The sequence below is a fragment of the Tamandua tetradactyla genome, chromosome 15 (genome assembly GCF_023851605.1).
Source record: "Tamandua tetradactyla isolate mTamTet1 chromosome 15, mTamTet1.pri, whole genome shotgun sequence".
Taxonomy (NCBI): Eukaryota; Metazoa; Chordata; class Mammalia; order Pilosa; family Myrmecophagidae; genus Tamandua; species Tamandua tetradactyla.
Genome location: NC_135341.1, coordinates 52717452 through 52739816, shown reverse-complemented (window position 1 = coordinate 52739816; position 22365 = coordinate 52717452). Strand labels below are relative to the sequence as shown.

Here is a 22365-nt window from a genome sequence, read left to right as displayed (position 1 = left end):
TTAGTTTTTATCTTCAATGACATAGGCAAGATCCAAAATCAAATTAGCTGTCTCTACAGTTACCTGTAGGTTCCTAAGCTCAGCAGTAAAACTGTCCAAATTCTGGTTGATGACCTAGTGAGCAGCTTCTTATAGAATGCAGTTTTGTGGGGCAAAATGATAATGATTGCTTCTTCATAAAGACCAGTTTAATTCTTGCTGGTTGCTGTATAATACACAGCCAGATCTTGAAAGAAGATCTGACCACTTAACAACAGAGGGAGAATTTGACTGCACTGACCACAAGTATCATTCTTCAAGTCAATGAAAATTTGCTCTCCATTATGTTCTAAAGTGCCAGCAAGAGATCTAGAGACTGTAAAATGTTTCCATAAGTTGAAACTCTGTTTGAGTACATCCACCATCTATAAGAATACTTTCTGACTGGTCAGGAATCTTGTGTCTGTTATATGTGACCAAACAAGTTTCAGTACAGCCACCTCCCCCAAAAACTGATGGTTGAGTTTCAGCTCATCCCAGGCAGTGTCTTTTCTTTTGTGGAGGAACAAACTGTGTATAGTCATTTCATTAGGAACAAGATGAAAAAAATATTTGGAGCCAAATTTTGAAAAGCACAAATCTTTCACACATCTGTAACTACTGGGAGAGACTGAATTCAGAGAACCAGTAAGCTGTGTTCCTGTCATTTTCTTCAAGGCTCCCATCAGTGCCACTCTGTCTGTGACAGTAACACGATGTGTGCTGAGAATGTATTTCAAAGATGGGCGTATAAATTTTGGGCACATAATGTGATCTATGGGGGTCACTAATCAGCCACCCTCTTACGTTATACAACTGGTCCAGGACTACATTTTCAAGAGAAACTTCACAACTGACCATCACAGTTCCTTCTTCAGTGTCAGAGAGGCCTCCAGACAATGAGGCACAAAACAAGCACCATCTTGAATGCACTTGATTTATTTATAGGTAACATCGTCCTCAATTAAACTTCTGAAACTTCGATGAATATTCCAAGTATACATAGTGTAGTCTATAACGCTTTGAACTTTTAAAGGTACACTTATACTCTTTCCTAAAATGATGTGCTCTTCAGCCATTTCTGGAACTATAGGCAAAAAGGCTTTCAGAATCAAAGCACCAGTGCGATCTACTTCCTTTCTTATGAGCGTACAGGCAAGTTTACTCATTAATATACTGTGCACCAAACAAAGTAGGATGTGAGTAACATTAAAGTTGACTGGGACTCAACAGCCACAGACCTCAAACTTAAGATACTTGGTGCAGAGGCTACAAAGATGCTTATTTAAACTAATGATAGTGGCGAGTGACAAGCCTATTCTCTGAACATTTTCAATCAGGTTGCAACAAAGAACAGCTGTGAATAAGCTACACCCACTGAAGCTTGACACGTGATTCAGGATGGAAGCTGTCAAGACTTTTAATATGGGATGGGTGACTGAAAGGTCAAGATACCCCAGCCACTGGCTGAGAGAAGCAGCTCGGGTGAGATCGCCGAGGCGCGCGGGCCTTACCGGGCGGGGTGGCAAGCGGCCGGAGTTACTCCCTTCCCCCTTCCCGGGCCGGCTGGGAGAATTGGAGAGGTGGTCCCCTGAAACCAAGGCGACTGGCGCCCACACCACGCGCAGCCCCCGGACCAACTGAGAGAATTGGATCGGAAACCCCCAGGCCGCGGAGAACGATGACCCCGTGACTCCCGGGGAACGTGCACTCTCTTGGGCGGGCCGCTGCCGCTGGCGCCCTCCCGCCACGCTTGTTGCCCAGGGCCGACTAGGAAATTCGGACGGGCTCTTTCCCTGGCTGCGGCGACCAGCAACCCTCCCTGCGTTCGGACCCCGGGCCGGCTCAAGCCGCTTCGGCTAGCGAACCCCCAGGACGGCGAGAGTTTTCCAAAGTTTAAGGTCCCACAGCACCTTTTACTGGTGGGACCCGCAGACAAACGTGTGCCACGAGTGCCACCTACTGGGCAGGATAAGAAAAACAGAACCCAGAGATTTCACAGAAAAATATTACAACCTTGCTGGGTCCAACACCAAGAGAAATCTGAATAAATGCCCAGACGCCAGCAGCAGAAGATAACTGTCCACGCTCAAAAGATTGAGAATATGGCTCAGTCAAAGGAACAAACCAATAGCTCAAATGAGACACAAGAGCTGAGACAATTAATGCTGAATATACGAACAGAAATGGAAAACCTCTTCAAAAATGAAATCGATAAATTGAGGGAGGACATGAAGAGGACATGGGCTGAACATAAAGAAGAAATAGAAAAACTGAAAAAACAAATCGCAGAACTTATGGAAGTGAAGGATAAAGTAGCAAACATAGAAAAAATAATGGATAGCTATAATGATAGATTTAAAGAGACAGAAGATAGAATTAGTGATTTGGAGGATGGAACATCTGAATTCCAAAAAGAAACAGAAACTATAGGGAAAAGAATGGAAAAATTTGAACAGGGTATCAGGGAACTCAAGGACAATATGAACCGCACAAATATACGTGTCGTGGGTGTCCCAGAAGGAGAAGAGAAGGGAAAAGGAGGAGAAAAACTAATGGAAGAAATTATCACTGAAAATTTCCCAACTCTTATGAAAGACCTAAAATTACAGATCCAAGAAGTGCAGCGCACCCCAAAGAGATTAGACCCAAATAGGCGTTCTCCAAGACACTTACTAGTTAGAATGTCAGAGGTCAAAGAGAAAGAGAGGATCTTGAAAGCAGCAAGAGAAAAACAATCCATCACATACAAGGGAAACCCAATAAGACTATGTGTAGATTTCTCAGCAGAAACCATGGAGGCTAGAAGACAGTGGGATGATATATTTAAATTACTAAAAGAGAAAAACTGCCAACCAAGACTCCTATATCCAGCAAAATTATCCTTCAAAAATGAGGGAGAAATTAAAACATTCTCAGACAAAAAGTCACTGAAAGAATTTGTGACCAAGAGACCAGCTCTGCAAGAAATACTAAAGGGAGCACTAGAGTCAGATACAAAAAGACAGAAGAGAGAGATATGGAAAAGAGTGTAGAAAGAAGGAAAATCAGATATGATATATATAATACAAAAGGCAAAATGTTAGAGGAAAATATTATCCAAACAGTAATAACACTAAATGTCAATGGACTGAGTTCCCCAATCAAAAGACATAGATTGGCAGAATGGATTAAAAAACAGGATCCTTCTATATGCTGTCTACAGGAAACACATCTTAGACCCAAAGATAAACATAGGTTGAAAGTGAAAGGTTGGGAAAAGATATTTCATGCAAATAACAACCAGAAAAGAGCAGGAGTGGCTATACTAATATCCAACAAATTAGACTTCAAATGTAAAACAGTTAAAAGAGACAAAGAAGGACACTATATACTAATAAAAGGAACAATTAAACAAGAAGACATAACAATCATAAATATTTACGCACCGAATCAGAATGCCCCAAAATACGTGAGGAATATACTGCAAACACTGAAAAGGGAAATAGACTCATATACCATAATAGTTGGAGACTTCAACTCACCACTCTCATCAAGGGACAGAACATCTAGACAGAGGATCAACAAAGAAATAGAGAATCTGAATATTACTATAAATGAACTAGACTTAATAGACATTTATAGGACATTACATCCCACAACAGCAGGATACATCTTTTTCTCAAGTGCTCATGGATCATTCTCAAAGATAGACCATATGCTGGGTCACAAAGCAAGTCTTAACAAATTTAAAAAGATTGAAATCTTACACAACACTTTCTCGGACCATAAAGGAATGATGTTGGAAATCAATAATAGGCAGAGTGCCAGAAAATTCACAAATACGTGGAGGCTCAACAACACACTCCTAAACAACGACTGGGTCAAAGAAGAAATTGCTAGAGAAATTAGCAAATACCTCGAGGCGAATGAAAATGAAAACACAACATATCAAAACTTATGGGACGCAGCAAAGGCAGTGCTAAGAGGGAAATTTATTGCTCTAAATGCCTATATCAGAAAAGAAGAAAAGGCAAAAATTCAGGAATTAACTATCCATTTGGAAGAACTGGAGAAATAACAGCAAGCTAACCCCAAAGCAAGCAAAAGGAAAGAAATAACAAAGATTAGAGCACAAATAAATGAAATTGAAAACATGAAAACAATAGAGAAAATCAATAAGACCAAAAGTTGGTTCTATGAGAAAATCAATAAGATTGATGGGCCCTTAGCAAGATTGACAAAAAGAAGAAGAGAGAGGATGCAAATAAATAAGATCAGAAATGGAAGAGGAGACATAACTACTGACCTCACAGAAATAAAGGAGGTAATAACAGGATACTATGAACAACTTTACGCTAATAAATACAACAATTTAGAGGAAATGGACGGGTTCCTGGAAAGACATGAACAACCAACTTTGACTCAAGAAGACATAGATGACCTCAACAAACCAATCACAAGTAAAGAAATTGAATTAGTCATTCAAAAGCTTCCTAAAAAGAAAAGTCCAGGACCAGATGGCTTCACATGTGAATTCTACCAAACGTTCCAGAAAGAATTAGTACCAATTCTCTTCAAACTCTTCAAAAAAATCGAAGTGGAGGGAAAACTACCTAATTCATTCTATGAAGCCAACATCACCCTCATACCAAAACCAGGCAAAGATATTACAAAAAAAGAAAACTACAGACCAATCTCTCTAATGAATACAGATGCAAAAATCCTCAATAAAATTCTAGCAAATCGTATCCAACAACACATTAAAAGAATTATACATCATGACCAAGTAGGATTCATCCCAGGTATGCAAGGATGGTTCAACATAAGAAAATCAATTAATGTAATACACCATATCAACAAATCAAAGCAGAAAAATCACATGATCATCTCAATTGATGCAGAGAAGGCATTCGACAAGATTCAACATCCTTTCCTGTTGAAAACACTTCAAAAGATAGGAATACAAGGGAACTTCCTTAAAATGATAGAGGGAATATATGAAAAACCCACAGCTAATATCATCCTCAATGGGGAAAAATTGAAAACTTTCCCCCTAAGATCAGGAACAAGACAAGGATGTCCACTATCACCACTATTATTCAACCTTGTGTTGGAGGTTCTAGCCAGAGCAATTAGACAAGAAAAAGAAATACAAGGCATCAGAATTGGAAAGGAAGAAGTAAAACTATCACTGTTTGCAGACGATATGATACTATACGTCGAAAACCCGGAAAAATCCACAACAAAACTACTAGAGCTAATAAATGAGTACAGCAAAGTAGCAGGTTACAAGATCAACATTCAAAAATCTGTAGCATTTCTATACACTAGTAATGAACAAGCTGAGGGGGAAATCAAGAAACATACCCATTTACAATTGCAACTAAAAGAATAAAATACCTAGGAATAAATTTAACTAAAGAGACAAAAGACCTATACAAAGAAAACTACAAAAAACTGCTAAAAGAAATCACAGAAGACCTAAATAGATGGAAGGGCATACCGTGTTCATGGATTAGAAGACTAAATATAGTTAAGATGTCAATCCTACCTAAATTGATTTACAGATTCAATGCAATACCAATCAAAATCCCAACAACTTATTTTTCAGAAATAGAAAAACCAATAAGCAAATTTATCTGGAAGGGCAGGGTGCCCCGAATTGCTAAAAACATCTTGAGGAAAAAAAACAAAGCTGGAGGTCTCGCGCTGCCTGACTTTAAGGCATATTATGAAGCCACAGTGGTCAAAACAGCATGGTATTGGCATAAAGATAGATATATCGACCAATGGAATCGAATAGAGTGCTCAGATATAGACCCTCTCATCTATGGACATTTGATCTTTGATAAGGCAGTCAAGCCAACTCACCTGGGACAGAGCAGTCTCTTCAATAAATGGTGCCTAGAGAACTGGATATCCATATGCAAAAGAATGAAAGAAGACCCATCTCTCACACCCTATACAAAAGTTAACCCAAAATGGATCAAAGATCTAAACATTAGGTCTAAGACCATAAAACAGTTAGAGGAAAATGTTGGGAGATATCTTATGGATCTTACAACTGGAGGCGGTTTTATGGACTTAAACCTAAAGCAAGAGCACTGAAGAAGGAAATAAATAAATGGGAACTCCTCAAAATTAAACACTTTTGTGCATCAAAGAACTTCATCAAGAAAGTAGAAAGACAGCCTTCACAATGGGAGACAATATTTGGAAATGATATATCAGATAAAGGTCTAGTATTCAGAATTTATAAAGAGATTGTTCATCTCAACAACAAAAAGACAGCCAACCCAATTACAAAATGGGAAAAAGACTTGAACAGACACCTCTCAGAAGAGGAAATACGGATGGCCAAGAGGCACATGAAGAGATGCTCAATGTCCCTGGCCATTAGAGAAATGCAAATCAAAACCACAATGAGATATCATCTCACACCCACCAGAATGGCCATTATCAACAAAACAGAAAATGACAAGTGCTGGAGAGGATGCGGAGAAAGAGGCACACTTATCCACTGTTGGTGGGAATGTCAAAGGGTGCAACCACTGTGGAAGGCAGTTTGGCGGTTCCTCAAAAAGCTGAATATAGAATTGCCATACGACCCAGCAATACCATTGCTAGGTATCTACTCAAAGGACTTAAGGGCAAAGACACAAACGGACATTTGCACACCAATGTTTATAGCAGCATTATTTACAATTGCAAAGAGATGGAAACAGCCAAAATCTCCATCAACAGAAGAGTGGCTAAACAAACTGTGGTATATACATACGATGGAATATTATGCAGCTTTAAGACAAGATAAACTTATGAACCATGTAATAACATGGATGGACCTAGAGAATATTATGCTGAGTGAATCCAGCCAAAAACTAAAGGACAAATACTGTATGGTCCCACTGATATGAACGGACATTCGAGAATAAACTTGAAATATGTCATTGGTAACAGAGTTCAGCAGGAGTTAGAAACAGGGTAAGACAATGGGTAATTGAAGCTGAAGGGATACAGACTGTGCAACAGGACTAGATACAAAAACTCAAAAATGGACAGCACAATAATACCTAATTGTAAAGTAATCATGTTAAAACACTGAAGGAAGCTGCATCTGAGCTATAGGTTTTTGTTTTGTTTTGTTTTGTTTTGTTTTGATTTTACTATTATTACTTTTATTTTTTTCTCTATATTAACATTCTATATCTTTTTCGGTTATGTTGCTAGTTCTTCTAAACCAATGCAAATGTACTAAGAAATGATGATCATGCATCTATGTGATGATGTTAAGAATTAATGATTGCATGTGTAGAATGGTATGATCTCTAAATGTTGGGTTAATTTCTTTTTTTCCGTTAATTAAAAAAAAAAAAAAAAAAGAGAAGGGATAATTGGAGATGAAGGGATACAGACTGTACAACGGGACTGGATATAAAAACTCAGAAATGGACAGCACAATACTACCCAATTGTAATGCAATTATGTTAAAACACTGAATGAAGCTGCATGTGAGGTATAGGTTTTTTGTTTTTGTTTTTTTTGTTTTTTTTTTCTTTCTATTATTGTTTTAATTCTTATTCTGTTGTCTTTTTATTTCTTTTTCTAAATTGATGCAAATGTACTAAGAAATGATGAATATGCAACTATGTGATGTTATTAAGAATTACTGATTGTACATGTAGATTGGAATGATTTCTAATTGTTTTGTTAATTCTTTTTTTAATTAATAAAAAAAAAAATTAAAAAAAAAATGTAACCTGACTGACAGAAAAATATGTCTGCCAATGATATATAATAAATACAAATTGTGAATGTTTCAGACATAAAAATTCCTTTCTGGAACTCAAGCCTCTTAATAAACAGAAGTATTATAAAAAAAAAAAAAAAAAAAAAGATACCCCAGCCACAAGACTTTTTTTTTACAATTTCACAATTTTAGGTTTTTACTTCTAGCTGCTCTAAAATACTGGTGACTTAAAGAGATATCAATTTAATGATTCAGCATTCACATTCATTTGTTAAATCCCATCTTCTCTATATAATGCCACCATCACCTTTGATCTTTCCATCACTCTCTTTAGGGGTGCTTGGGCTATGGCAAGTTAAAAGTTTTCATAATGGAAGGGTCTGTCACTAATATGGGGTAGGGAGATGGAACAATCTGATGTTCTGAAGAGACTGGGCTAGGTTTCAGGACTTATCTGGACCAGGGACCCATCTTGAGGTTGTAGGATTCTGGAATGTTACTCTAGTGCATGGAACCCATGTGGAATCTTATATATTGCCCTAGGTGTTCTTTAGGATTGGCTGGAATGGTCCTGGTTGGGGGTTGGCGGGTTATGATAGGTAGCAAAGTCTAACTGAAGCTTGTGTAAGAGTGACCTCCAGAGTAGCCTCTTGGCTCAATTTGAACTCTCTCTGCCACTGGTACTTTATTAATTACACTTCTTTTCCCCCTTTTGGTCAGGATGGAGTTGTTGAACCATGGGATCAACAATGCCAGTTCTTTTTAATCCAACTGATTTTCATCTCTTCTTTTAATACCAAGGTCAAATTCAAAGTTGCTTCTTCCTGAAGATGACAAGCTGGCTATTTCCCATGTATTTAGCTCTTCTGAGGACTTGCAAGTACCAGACTATCTGGCTCAAAAATGTTGTCCTTGGTAGGTATTTGGAAAACAGGACCACTTTTGATTCTGTGCCACTCCAAATGTTTGAACCCAACTAAAGTTATCATAACCACCAGAACTGCGTAGCCTTTCCAGAAGTTCTAAAAGCTCACACTTCAGTATCAGTGCACCTGTCCACCAGTGCCTTACCTCCTGAGGCTAGCACCGACCATAGGCCTCAGAAGCCAAGTGGTACTCCACAGCCCCACTTTGTAATAAGTTTTAAGACCAGGAAGTATGAATCCTCCAACTTCATTGTTACTTTTCAAAATGGTTTTGGCTATTTGGCGTCCCTTACCTTCCATATAAGTTTGATGATTGGCTTTTTCATTTCCACAAAGAAAGCTTTTAGAATTTTAATGGGAATTGTGTCAAGTATATAAATGACTTTGGGTGGAACTGACATCTTAACAATATTTAGTCTTCCAATCATAAACATGAAATGTCCGTCTATTTTTTCAGGTCTTCTTTGATTTCTTTTAGCAATGTTTGCAGTTTTCTGTGTAGAAGTCCTTTACATCTTTGGTTAGATTTATTCCTAGATATTTGGTTCTTTTATTATCTATTTTAAACACATTTTTTTCCCCTTGATTTCATCTTCAGATTCTTCATTACTAGTATATAGAAACACAACTGATTTTTGGGTCTTGATTTGGTACCCCACCACTTTCTGAATTCATTTATTAGCTATAATGGTGTTGCGGATATTTCAGGATTTTCTGTATATAGGATCATGTCATTTGCAAATAGGGGACATTTTGCTTCTTCCTTTCTAATTTGAATGCCTTTTATTTCTTTTTCTTGCAAAATTGGTCTGGCAGGAACTTCTAATACAATATTGAATAGCAGTGGTGACAATGGGCATTCTTGCCTTGTTCCTTATCTTACAGGGAAAGCTTTCCATCTTTCACCATTAAGTATAATGTTAGCTGTGGGTTTTGTTTTACTTCTCATATATGCCCTTTATCGTGCTGTGGAAGTCTCCTTCTATGACCAGTGTTCTGAGTGTTTTTATTAAGAAGAGGTGCTTGATTTTGCCCAGTGCTTTGTCTGCGTCAATTGATATGATCTTGTTTATTTTTTTTTCCATTCTCTTAATGTGGTGTATTATATTAATAGATTTCTTATGTTGAACTAACTTTACATACCAAGAATAAATCCCATTTTATCATGGTGTATAAAATAATTCTTTTAGTGGGCCACAGTGGCTCAGCAGGCAGGAATGCTTGCCTGCGATGCCAGAGGACCCGGGTTTGATTCCCGGTGCCTGCCCATGTAAAAAAAATAAATAAATAATTCTTTTAATGTGCAGTTGGATTTAGTTTGCAAGTATTTTGTTGAAGATTTTTACATCTCTATTCATAAGGGATACTTGTTTGTAATTTTCTTTTCTTATGGTATATTTATCTGGCTTTGATTTGAGTGTGATGTTGGGCCTCATAGAATGAATTAGGGAGTGCTCCTTCTTCTTCTCCATTTTGGAAATGTTTCAACTTTTTGGAAATGTTTGTGTAGAGTTGTTATAAATCTTCTAGAAATGTTTGGTAAATTCTCCTGTGATGATAACTGTTCCTGGGCTTCTCTTTTTGGGGAGGTTTTTGATTACTGATTCAATCTTTTATTAATTATTGATTCATTGTGAACTTCTGTTTATTCTTGATTCAGTGTAGGTGAATTTCTAGGAAACTATCCAAAAATCTAGGTTATTTAATTGTTGGCCTAAAGTTGCACAAAATATCTTCTAGCAGTCCTTTTTATTTCTGTGGGCTCATTTGTAATGACCCCCATTTCATTTCTGTTATTTGTATCTTCTCTTTATTTTTCTAGCTAAAGGTTTGTCAATTTTACTGATCTTTTCAAGGAAGCAACTTTTAGTTTTGTTTATTCTCTCTATATTTTTTAATTCTCTATTTTACTTATCTGTGTATTAATTCTCTTCCTTTGGCTTCCTTTAGATTTAGTTTGTTCTTTTTCTTGTTCCTCCAGTTTGGAGGTTAGGTCTCTAATTTGAAATCTTTCTTCTTTTTAAATGTAAGCATTCAGAGCTGTAATTTTCCCTCTCAATACTGCCGTGGTGCATCTCATAAGTATTAGTGCATTGTGTTTTTGTTTTCATTCACCCCAAGATATTTCCTAGTTCTGCTTGTGATTTCCTCTTTAACCCATTGGTTGCTTTACAGAGATTTGTTTTATGATCTAAGGTATGGTCTTTCCTTTAGAATGATTCATTTGCAGTCAAGAATAATGTCACATATGTTGCTATTGTGTGAAATGTTACATACACATCTGTTAGGTTTGGTTGATTTAGAGTATCTTTCCAATATTCTATTTCCTTATTGATATTCTGTTTAGATCTTCTAGCTATTATTGAAATGGTATTTTAAAGTCTCCTACTACCTATGTAGACTGTCTAATTTTCCCTTCAAATCTGTCAATATTTGTTTCATATATTTTGAGTCTCTCCTGTTAGGTGTGTGTGTGTGTATATATTTGTGCATAAATATATATATTTTTTTAATATAAAAATATTTTTATATATTTTTAAATATATGTATTTATTATATCTTCTAGTTTAATTGACCCCTTGATCAGTACACACTGATTGTCTTTATCCCTTGTAACAGTTTTGACTAAGAGTCTATTTTATCTAATATTAGTAGTGCTACCCTAGTTCTCTCTCTCTCTTTTTTTTTTTGCATGGGCAGGCACCAGGAAACGAACTCGGGTCTCTGGCATGGCAGGCGAGAGCTCTGCCTGATGAGCCACCATGGCCCACCCTCTAGTTCTCTTTTGAATAATACTTGTATGGTACATTTTTTTCCACTCCTTCACTTTCAACTTACTCATGTCTTTGAAATTATGGTGAGTCTTGTAAACAGAATATTGTTGTATGCTTTTACACCCATTCTACTCATCTCTGCCTTTTGACTGGGCAGTTTAGAGTCAGTACTTAATAATGCAGAACTTTCTTCTGCCCTTTTGCTCTTGATCTTTGTAGTAGGCCTTATACCATTTTCTCTCTCAGTTCTTCCATTAAAGACTACTTCATATTTATTTGTTTATTTTTTTAATTGTAACATATTGAGTCCCTTCTTTCTGGATATATTTTTCATATTTTTTTATTGTTACCATAGCGATAAAATTTAACATCTTAAACATATAGCAATTATATATGATGCCAACTTGACTTCAACAGCATGCACACACTGCTCTTAAGTCTCTCCACCTTCTTCTTTTTTTTGTATACTTGTTACAAATTATATCTTGTCCAAAGCCATAGATTTATCATTGCCTTTCATGCATTTGCATTTAACTCCTATAAAAAGTAAGAAATGGAGTTCCATGCTAAAAATACAATATAGTAGTACTTGGATTTATAATTACCCATATGACTACCTTTACTGGAGGTCTTTATTTTTTTTATGCCATTTCAAACCATTGGCTAGTGTCCTTCCTTTCAGTCTGAGGAATTCCCTTTAGCATTGTTTGTAAAGCATATCCAGTAATAATGAATTCCTTCAGCTTTTGTTTATATATGTCAATGTCTTAATCTCTCCCTCATTTTTTAAAGAGATTCTCACTGCAATTCAAATTCCTGGTTGGCAATAGTTTACCCTCAGCATTGGAAGTATTTTAACTCACTGTCTTCTTGACTCCATGGTTTCTGGTGAGAAATAGTCACTTAATCTAATTGGGTTTCCCTTGTACAAAACGTGTTGTTTTTCTCTTTCACTTTCAGAACTCTCTCCTAGTCCTCTGCATTAGACAGTTTGACCAGAATGTGGTGATGGAGCAAGTTTCTCATCAACTTTATCCTGTTTGGTGTTCTTTGAGCTTCTAATATGTGCATATTCGTATCTGTTGCTGTGTTTGGAAAATTTTCTGGAGTTATTTCTTTTAATATTCCTTCTTCCACTTTCTGTCTTTCTTCTCCTTTTAGGACTCTTATAAATATTAATATGCTTTATGGTGTCCCACATTTCTCTTAGGCTATTTTTGCTTTTTGAATTCTTTTTTCATTTTGCTTCTCAGTCTTACTTCTTTCAATTGTCCTGTCTTCATGTTCACTGATTCTTTCTCCTGCCAGCTCCAATCTGATAGGGAAACACTCCTGGGAATTTTTCATTTCAGTTACTATGGTCTTAACTCCAATAGTTCTGTTTAGTTCCATTTTAAAATTTCTATATCTTGATTGAGATTCTCATATTGTTCATTCATTGTTTTCCTGATATCCTGTAGTTATTCCTACATATTTTCCTTTACCTCTTTTAGCATTTTCATGCTTTACTTTTTTAAAGTCTTGGTCTGGTATATCCACAGTCTGCTTTCCTTCTTTGGTGTTTTCTGGATTTTTATCTTCTTCCTTTGAATGAACCACCATTTCCTGTTTCTTTGCTTTGTCCTACAGTCTTTTGTTATACACTGAACATTTTAATATTTTAAAACATTAATGCTAGGGTTTTTTTCCCCGAGATGTCTGTTTATTAAGTTTGCATCCAGCTAGTGATATTACAGAAATTTTCTTGCGTGTCAAGAGGTAATAAAACCAAGGAAACCTAAGCAAAATCCATTTTCACTTTCATTGGCTTTGCTAAGGCTGGTGCTCTTCTTCAGCATTCAACCCTCCTGTCAAGGTCAGCCCAAGGCCAATGGAAGTCACAGGGTCTTCTCTGTCTTTTCTGGGGCTGTGTCTTGTCCTGCACCTATGCTTGCTATTGGTCTTAGGAATTCCCCTTTTTACAGGAATTTGAATGGCCCCTCAACTCCCCAAGAAACAAAACCTCTCTTGGGTGTTTCTCTGCAGGACTTAAAGCAGGTAAGATTTTGTCCAGGCTTCCCTACTCATTTGTTTCTTATTTTGCTTTTCCTGTCTCAACTTTCGTTTACATGGAATTCTGGGGGGAGGGGGGCATGTCTGAGAGAGAGTTGTTTCTCAAGTCCCTCTTTCTCAGACAAAACAAGGCCCAGAACCCACAAAAGGAACAGTGCTGGCTCCAAATTGCCCTGGGAGGGGTTGAGGGAGAGACCAGAAAGCCCATCAGAAGTTTCCCCCAGGGGTCCCTAAAGCTGTTATTTCTTATTTCATTATCTGCCAAACAAATATAACCCTTCAACTGTCTTCCACAGCTCTGGGGAAGCATTCTGCTTTTGTCTGGGTGAGTTGGAACAATGTGCCCACAGAGCAGGGCCCCCGGCAATCTGAAGTTGCTAATCAAAAGCAGTGATCAGTGCTCAGACTGTGTAGCTCCTCATTTTGGGGTACTGGGTTTTTATGTCTCACTGTAACACCAGCAAGCTGTGCCAGTACCTTACTGCTTCTTGCTGTACTTTTGGATGAGGAGCGAAAGTTGCTGGTCTGTGGAAAGTTTAACTCAGTGGTATTTACTGCAATTTACTAGCCTCTTCCTCCCACTGTTCCTTGGATGTTGTACAATGTTCTATTAAACTTTGCAGCTTCAAAATAGTTGATTCTGTATTCCTGCCTATTTGATAGTTGTTCTTGTAGAGGTACTGATTCTTCATGCAGGCAAAAATTCTGCCACTGAGCCACCGTCACACTGCCCAAGGAACTGAGTCTTGGAGCTTCCTACTCTGTCATCTTCCCACAGCTGCCCTTTTATTTGTTTTTACTGTTTTTTTTGCCTTATATTTTCATTTTCTTATTCAAATTCCTCAGTATTGTGCTTGTTTAAAAAACTGTATTATTTTCAGTAATAAGGCTTTTGATTTTATATATCAAATCTTTTTCTTTTTTGCTTATTGTTTCTTCTATTTTAATCAATTTTTCACATTATTTGTTTCATTTAAGACCAGCTCCTTATACTTAAAATGTTGTTCATTTTAATAACATTTTGTAAAAATACAAACATTTTGTATAAATACAGACGTGAACAAATAAGATAATAAAAATTGTTGTAGCCAATTACATAAAATCTGCAAATAATTAACTTTTAAAAATGAAAATAATGTCTTTAAATATCTATAGTGTCAAATAATTTTGTTTGTATCATTTTCATTTTTGAATTTGAAATTCCTGTTCACTATGGATTTTCATGATTTTTTTTCCCAACTGACTTCCCTCATTTCCTATTTAGCCTGAAGTCTTAGTGAGTTTTTGTTTATTTGCTTTGGGTTTTTTGACTTGATTATTTTATGTTTTACTGTCTCTGGTAAGAGTTGGAGGTGGCTGGGGCAAATCTTCCCTTAGACTGAAACATTCTGTCTCCATGCTTGGGCGCTTCTGCTCTCATTCACACCACCTATTTCCATATTGGAATTCATAAGGAGTATTTTTCAGGGTTTTTTAAAAAAAATTACGTATCTTCACATGGTTCTTTTTGGAAAGGAAATCTATTCACTGTATGAAATTATATGCACTTATACAAGACAAAGCCCTCTGGATTTCCGTATACCTTGAAGTCTTTCCTTGCTACCCGTTTTCTTGACTTTGATGTATTAACCTAATGCTAAAATTTCTGCAATTCATTTAATTTTAGTTGTTTTAAATTTTAAACCAATAGCTGTTAGGCTATATTTTACTTTACTTGGTTGCACCTTCCAGGGTTTTAATTTTTCTCCCTTTTTTCCTATTATTTCATTTTTTTAATGTATTTTTTTTTATCACTCCAGTATGGAACAATGTCTGGCTTTTAAATTATGCACAAATAAAATTCTTCAACATCAAGCTAATTTCTGAATTTTACACATATCTCAGATGCTTTACTTTAAGTCTGATTTTTATTCCGATCATTCTTTTTAAAATGTGATTGAATTGGACAGCACGTTGGAAGGGGGCCCCTCAGAGACTTAATCTATGTTGCTGGAAACTCTCCTATACGGTAACTAGGTCCCTATATTTTGTTCTTCAAACGTCCTACTCTCACGGGCATTATGCAAGTCTCAATAATTGTTTTAAGCATTACACAATAGTGGTTTAGAGTTATCATAAACAGTTCAATTTTGAGATAAACACCTGCTGACTCTGTTTTTATCCCACTCACCCTTTAACGCTGTATTTAGGAGTCTCAGTTTCCATGCTCTTTCCTCTGCCCTAATCCTCCCCAACTATCCAAGATTAGTGTCACTCTTCACGTAATGCAGCACACCTTTTAAAACCTCTTTAGTCTTGACTGCAAAGTAATATATTATTAGTTCTCAAAAGCTAAAAAAATAAAAAGTATGATGCAGAAAAAAAAAGGCAAATATTTTGCCAGTTCTCTCTTTCTGGGTTTGCCACGTACTCAGAATCTGCACATTTGCAAAAGAAGGATGTACTTTTTCTCTAAAGAATGTTTTGACGATTAATGAGATACAGACTCTAAATATACTTACTCTAGGGCCTGGTACAGATAACTGTATTGTTGCTACTGTTTGACTTGAAATCTAAAGAACAATTTAGTGTCACTGTCCAACATGGTTATTTTTTAAAGACATCTTTTCTTCCTTAAAAAGTAGTAAAATAATGTCACAAGAAAACTAGTAAATAGAGAATGATAAAAAAAATTAGCTACCTATTATGTCTGCCACAACATATATATTTTAGAGTATTTATATCCTAGTGTTATTCTTTTTTATCACACAATATTTCATTTTCTATCTTGGTAATCATTCCATACACACAATATGCTAAATATTGCTTTTTTTGTTTGCTATTTTCCGTATTGTTTCATAGCCATGAAATTCTAAACTCCACAGGAAATTTCAATCAGAAAAATATAATTACTTTTTGAAAAATTGCATTATTTTTGAAATTTTTAAAATTTCTTTAAAACAAATACAGTTGCAAAAATTATACCTATGCATCTATTAAAACTCAGTTTATTGATCTATACTATGTATGGGTGGCTGTTACACTATACTCTTGCCGTAGAACTTTTCTTTTTTTATTTTATCTTTTCAGCATAAAGCAATTACAAAATTATCTGGTGTTCAAGATGTACCACGTTTAAAATGTCTTTCAGCAAGAATAAATGCAGTATACCAAAAGATAGCTAGTACAAAGCCCTGATACATCAACAGCTGCATTGTATGTGGAAATGATGGATTTTAACGGGAAATAAATTACTCATCTGCCTGGATCCCTGAAAAATATTAACCAAGCAAAAAATAGGTACTGAAAACACAGTAACTTTTTCAGCATGTTTTGCTTTTCTTGACTAGGATTTTGAGAAATTTGTTGAACAAAGAAATTTCTATTTCTCCACCCATCCTTGTTAACCACCATCCTTGGAAGGAATTTTTCATTTAAAGTCCATGGACTATATTGAGGGGTCACTGATGGACATCAGGAATTCCATATATTCCCTGCAATTGTGTGTCAAATGCAGGTGTTTTTCACTGTATTAGGTTACTTGGTTGTTATGCAAATTGCCACAAACTTGGTGGCTTAAAACAATAAAAATGTATTTGCTTACAGTTCAGGGGGCCAGACTTCAGAAATCTGTAACATTGGGCCAAAATCAAGGTGTTGGAGCACGATGCCCACTCTGGGTACTCTAGATGATTATCTGTCTCTTGCCTCTTCCAGCTTCTGGTGGCTGCCAGCGTTCTTATGTTTACAGACATTGGATACAGCCCCAATACCAGTCTCTGTGATTATAGTGCCTTCTCTTCTGAATGTGTCAAATGTTCCTCTGACTTCCTCTTAAAAGCGTACATGTGATTGCCTTTTGGGTCCACCTGTATCATCCAGAACAATCGGCTCATCTCAAGATCCTTAACTTAATGACATATGGATTTTTCTGGGGGGAGGGGCACTATTCAGCCTTCATAGGTACATTCATCTTGGGAGTGGGGCTTCATTTTCTCTGAATTGCTAAGCCAGCACTGTAGTAGAGGAGTTCTAAGATTCCGTCCAACTGTAAAAGGTTTGGTCTTTGGTTATCTGCTGGCTTACCCCTTTGTTTGGAAGCATGTTCTTGTCCCTTCCATTCCCCTCTAAAACAGCTAAAATTGGCTGGGATTCATAAAAAGGAATCTGAGTATGGAAATTGCCGACTTCTTTGAGCATTTGGGAAGGATGACCCAGAAATTTTTGGATTGGGTTGCAGGGGCAAACAACAACAGCGACAGAAGCAGCAAGCTCCAATCCCAGTGGCAGAATATCCAGGCCATGCACTCTTGTCACCTCCTCCCTCAGACTGAGAAAGTAACCCTTTTGGAGAGGATCCTGACTTCTGAAGAGGAAAGAAAGGTGTGTACCTATTCCAACATTCCATTTCCTCCTTTGCATACACGAAGAAGCCTTAACACATTCTACCACCCAGGGAATTGGGCCCAAACCAATGAAATCGTAAATATTCCACACTTACTTCCCTCAAGTTTTTTTCTTAAACATAATCTCTCTGCATTGTAGTTACAATCCTTAAGAATTCTTTCATGCCTTTTCCATTTCATAATTCTGAAAATGTTTAAATTGCAAGGATAATCACAGCAGGAAATTTTCTAAAACTCAGAGAAGCTAGGCTATATGCCTGGCATATACAATCAGATTCAAGGATCATTAATTTTTATTTCATTGCCTAAAATTTCCAAAACTCTGTGAAAGGAAACTGACATGTGCATGCCGGTGATGTGCCAGGCACTGAACCAAGAGGATTACTTACATTATTTCATTTAATCCTCACAGCAAATTAAAGAGATTGCTATTTTCAACCTTACTGTATTTACGGGAAAGCAAACCCAAATATACTAGGTAATTTGCTTGAGACTTCAAAGTTAGTATATGGGAAAACTGAGATTTGTATCCAAGCTTATTTGACACGATAGTCTTTACTCTTTCCAAACTTTACGTTTTCTTTGCAGGCACTCAAGATCCTTTTGAAGATCACAGGCCAACAATAGGATATGCTTCATGGGGGGTAATCCTGACAGAGAAGGAGGCTGTTATGCTAGTTTCAGGCAAGGCTGGAAGGATATTGCTGAGCATAAAGCTGTCTTGATCAGTCCAGTGTGGGGGGAGCAGGAGAGCAGAAGCAATCGGCTTGAAGGTCTACACAACAAGGTTTTCACTACCTGATTGGAGACCCTTGAGTTTTGCAAATGATTAATCTGAGAGAATCATATCACTAATGTTTGGGTCATGTTATTCTCTTGGCAAAATGAATCTATTAGATACATTGTTATTACTGCAAATCTGGATGCGGCAGCAATTTCATTTATCTCAAACATCCCTCTGAATTGAAACTCATACACTCTTAATGATTCTCCCATAAACTGGTTTATAGGTGATTTCAGCTGTGGGTGCATCAACTAGGATACAGAGCTTTAATGAACACTGATATGCCAAAGCCTCCATTACACCAGGCAAATGAGGCACTTTGTCTAAGACAGTTCCTGAGAGTGTGCAGTATAATGAGCTCTGCATTATATAAAACTGAGGATGTATTTCCTGTTTGGAAAACAACTATTTCAGAGTTGAATGACTGACCATGATAGCTTTTATGGTGTTCATATAATATGACAAGCTTTCAAAACAGCCTGGCACCAGACTCAATTTTGTCAATGCTACATTAAGGTCCCACGCTCTTATTTGGATGTTGGGGAAATAAAAGAGATACAGATCACTGGGAACTATTGTTTTGTTTTGTTTTTTTTTTTTTTACTTAGGTTGGATTGTATGATATGTGAATAGTGAATAAAACTGTTTAAAAATGAACTGAGAGATACAAATGCTGAAGAAAATGTGGAGAGAGAGATGGCCACACATCTTCAATCAGAACTTATATACAAATATGAGCACACATACTTTGAGTGCATATAATTTAGAACTAAAATCCCCATGGTTAGATAAAAACACCAGAATATGAGGAAAATATGCAGAGGAATCTCAGCCTGAACAGTGTGGTAGTCCTAGTAATACACTGATTATGGTTTCTTTGCTCTCTTATATTCTTTGGATATGGTTATAGTGTTTGTAGGTTTGGTGGTGAAGAACTGAATAACTGGTGCTGGATAGAGGAGACTTATTTTTTATTATGACAGCTTGCTATTTTTATAACATGGTGATTGAGTTGAACACAATTAAAGTACAATGACTTATTTGTCCTTTTTCCTGGATGAGTGAACAGATGATTAAATATTGATGTCAGCATCCTTGAATATCTCCAAGCGAGCAGCTTTTGGCTACTGCTTTTGTTTGAAATGCTGTGTTTGGTTGTGTCCAGAAGCTTTGAATGGCTGCTTGGCTTCCTTCCCCTTTCTTCCATGGAGCTCTCACCATTCCAACATGACAGATTTGGCAAAATACTAGTAAGGTTGAGTCCTGCTTGCCTCCACGCCATTGTCTTTGTATGAATCAAATGTTTTTGTTTGTTTTAAACAGTTTTTAGCTGATGCTCATGAACAGCAATGTCCTTAGAACTGTGCTGCTAACTTAAGAAAATCCTGTCTAAGAAGGTGCATTTCTTCACCAGAGCTGTGTCATACCAACCTTTGGGCCTCTGCTGGAAAAGCAGAATCATGTCTCCAATAATGCCTTTTAAATTGTAACTTCTAATATTACATACATAGGGCCATACTGTATCATAACTCTGTGAATATAAAATATCTTGTACCTGATACATAGCAGTGATCATACATACTGTATCAGACCTTTCATTAATGATGTTATCTAGAATGTTTTCTTCCCAGATGATGATTGAGAAGTTAATAAAAATGTTGCCAGGTACCAGAACAGTAACAGGATTTGCTATTTTCTGGGATTTTTGTTTTTTACTTTTTTTTAATGGAATGTGTTGGGTATCGCTATCCTTTTCTTAGGATGACTGTAGAACCTGGAAAAGCTGTTCCTGCTATTGATGCTGAGCATGCTGCTGTTGGGTCTTATTATATAAATAAATAAATAAATTTGTGTGTGTATATATGTACGTAATACATATATATTATATACATAATTTGAATTTTTGGAAACTTTAGCTGTGCTGCAAACTTTGGAAAAAGTTTCCCAGTTGTACCATGTTGTGTTGGCATTGTACAGAAATCAGCAGCCATATTGGTCTAGAAACCTTAAATTTAATTTTTTTTCCATTTATATGGGGTGATGCACTATATTAAATATGTAAGGTCTTATCTACATGGGCTTGATTACAGATACTATTAAAGTATTCTCTAAATAATGAAAAAAAATGAGATACAGATCAAATTCTTTCCCTCCCTCCCCCCTTTCTTCCTTCATTCCTTTTTGTTAACAAATATATTCCTGTTAGGATAGTGTGGAAACAAAATTGTCTGGCTCAAGAGTCAGCACCCTTTTTCTGTAAATAGTTAAGGTTTTGTGGAGCCTACACTCTCTGTCACAATAATTCTGCTGTTGTAGCATGAAAGCAGCCATAGGCAATATTTGAATGAATAAGCAAGATTGTGTTCCAATAAAACTTTATTTGTGGACACTGGAATTTGAATTTCATATAACTTTAAGACGTTGAGAAATTTCCTTCTTTGAGTTTTTAAGAACTCTTTTAAAATGTAAAAGCCATCTTAACTCACAGGCCATAAAAAGCAGGCAGCAGATGAGGCTGTTGGCGCAATCCTTCACCAGTGTGTGAGGCTCTCGCCAAAGACCAGACTCTGGCATCTCCCTGGCTCCAAATTCTGATAAATTCCTTTCTCAGAAAATGTCTTCCCAATATCTAGCGCATACTTAAAATTCCCAGACTTAGCTGTTCATTCCCTTATTATCTAGAACTTTGTTGATGTTTAAGACTAAACTCGAATGATTATTCTTTCATGTAATCTATTCTTAACCTCAATCAGATTTGCAAAACTTAAAGGGAGTAAAAAAGCCCTCCATAAACGAGACAAATAATGTCTTAATGCAATATTTAAAAAATGAAAATAAATGCAAAAATTCCTTGATGAAAAAAACATCAAAATTTTAAATAAAGATAGGATCCCTATTATGTGGAAGGTAATAATATCGTCATTTAAGGATCATTGAAGACATCACAAGACAGGCTAACAAACTTTACGCTGCAGGACCTCTCACTTGCATAGGCCCTGTAAAGCAATTTTAATTTAAAATTGGTTTATCTTTTTAAAAATTCTATAAATCCCAGGCCCAAGAAAATCTGGATTCACACCTGTCACAATATTTCTCTTCTTAAAGTATGTTTAATATCAGATACTAGCAAGGAAAAGAACAGATCTTAAAGCAAGAAATGACACACTTTTTTCTTTCAACTGAACTTAAAATAACATAAAGCACATGAGATATAAAGGAAGGAAGACATTTATTCATAAACCTAACATCATAATGGAAAATATATTTATTTATCCCAATCACCTCACAATCTGTATGCATGTATGTTTAAAATGTTCTTTATATGGTTGCTGCCATAGCTTGATTACATTTTAGCTTTCAGTGTGATCTCTCTGAGTGAAATGGCTGGAATTAGATCTGGAACACAAGAGGTGGAGTTGTCTTTATGTAAGAATAGGGGCACTTCTCTCATTTTAATAATGAATGACAAATGTATCTAACGTTTACTAAGAACTCACTGTGTGACAGCGATTGCTCTAAGCACTTTGACAATGTTAACTCACTTAATCCCCAAAGTACTTTGAGAGGTAGGTTCTGACACTGTCTTCAATTTAATGAGGGCAAAATAAAGGTGCCGAATACTTGAGCCACATGTCTCTGCTCACACAGCTATTGAGTAGAGGAGCCAGGGCTTTAAGTCAAGCCGTCCTACTGTAGA

The 22365-nt window shown here is 36.4% G+C and overlaps 1 long non-coding RNA gene and 1 pseudogene across 1 annotated transcript in view; one reads left to right on the top strand and one right to left on the bottom strand.

The window, feature by feature from the left end:
- LOC143657760 (molecular chaperone MKKS pseudogene) lies at positions 1 to 8529 on the bottom strand (annotated as a pseudogene).
- LOC143657981 (uncharacterized) overlaps positions 1 to 19139 on the top strand; it is a 130668-nt gene extending 111529 nt beyond the window's left edge. Inside the window, exons 3-4 of the long non-coding RNA XR_013163045.1 lie at positions 17719 to 17861; positions 18473 to 19139. This is a non-coding gene — a long non-coding RNA (uncharacterized LOC143657981). The remainder of the gene's footprint in view (positions 1 to 17718; positions 17862 to 18472) is intronic.
- Positions 19140 to 22365: the final 3226 nt, after the last annotated feature.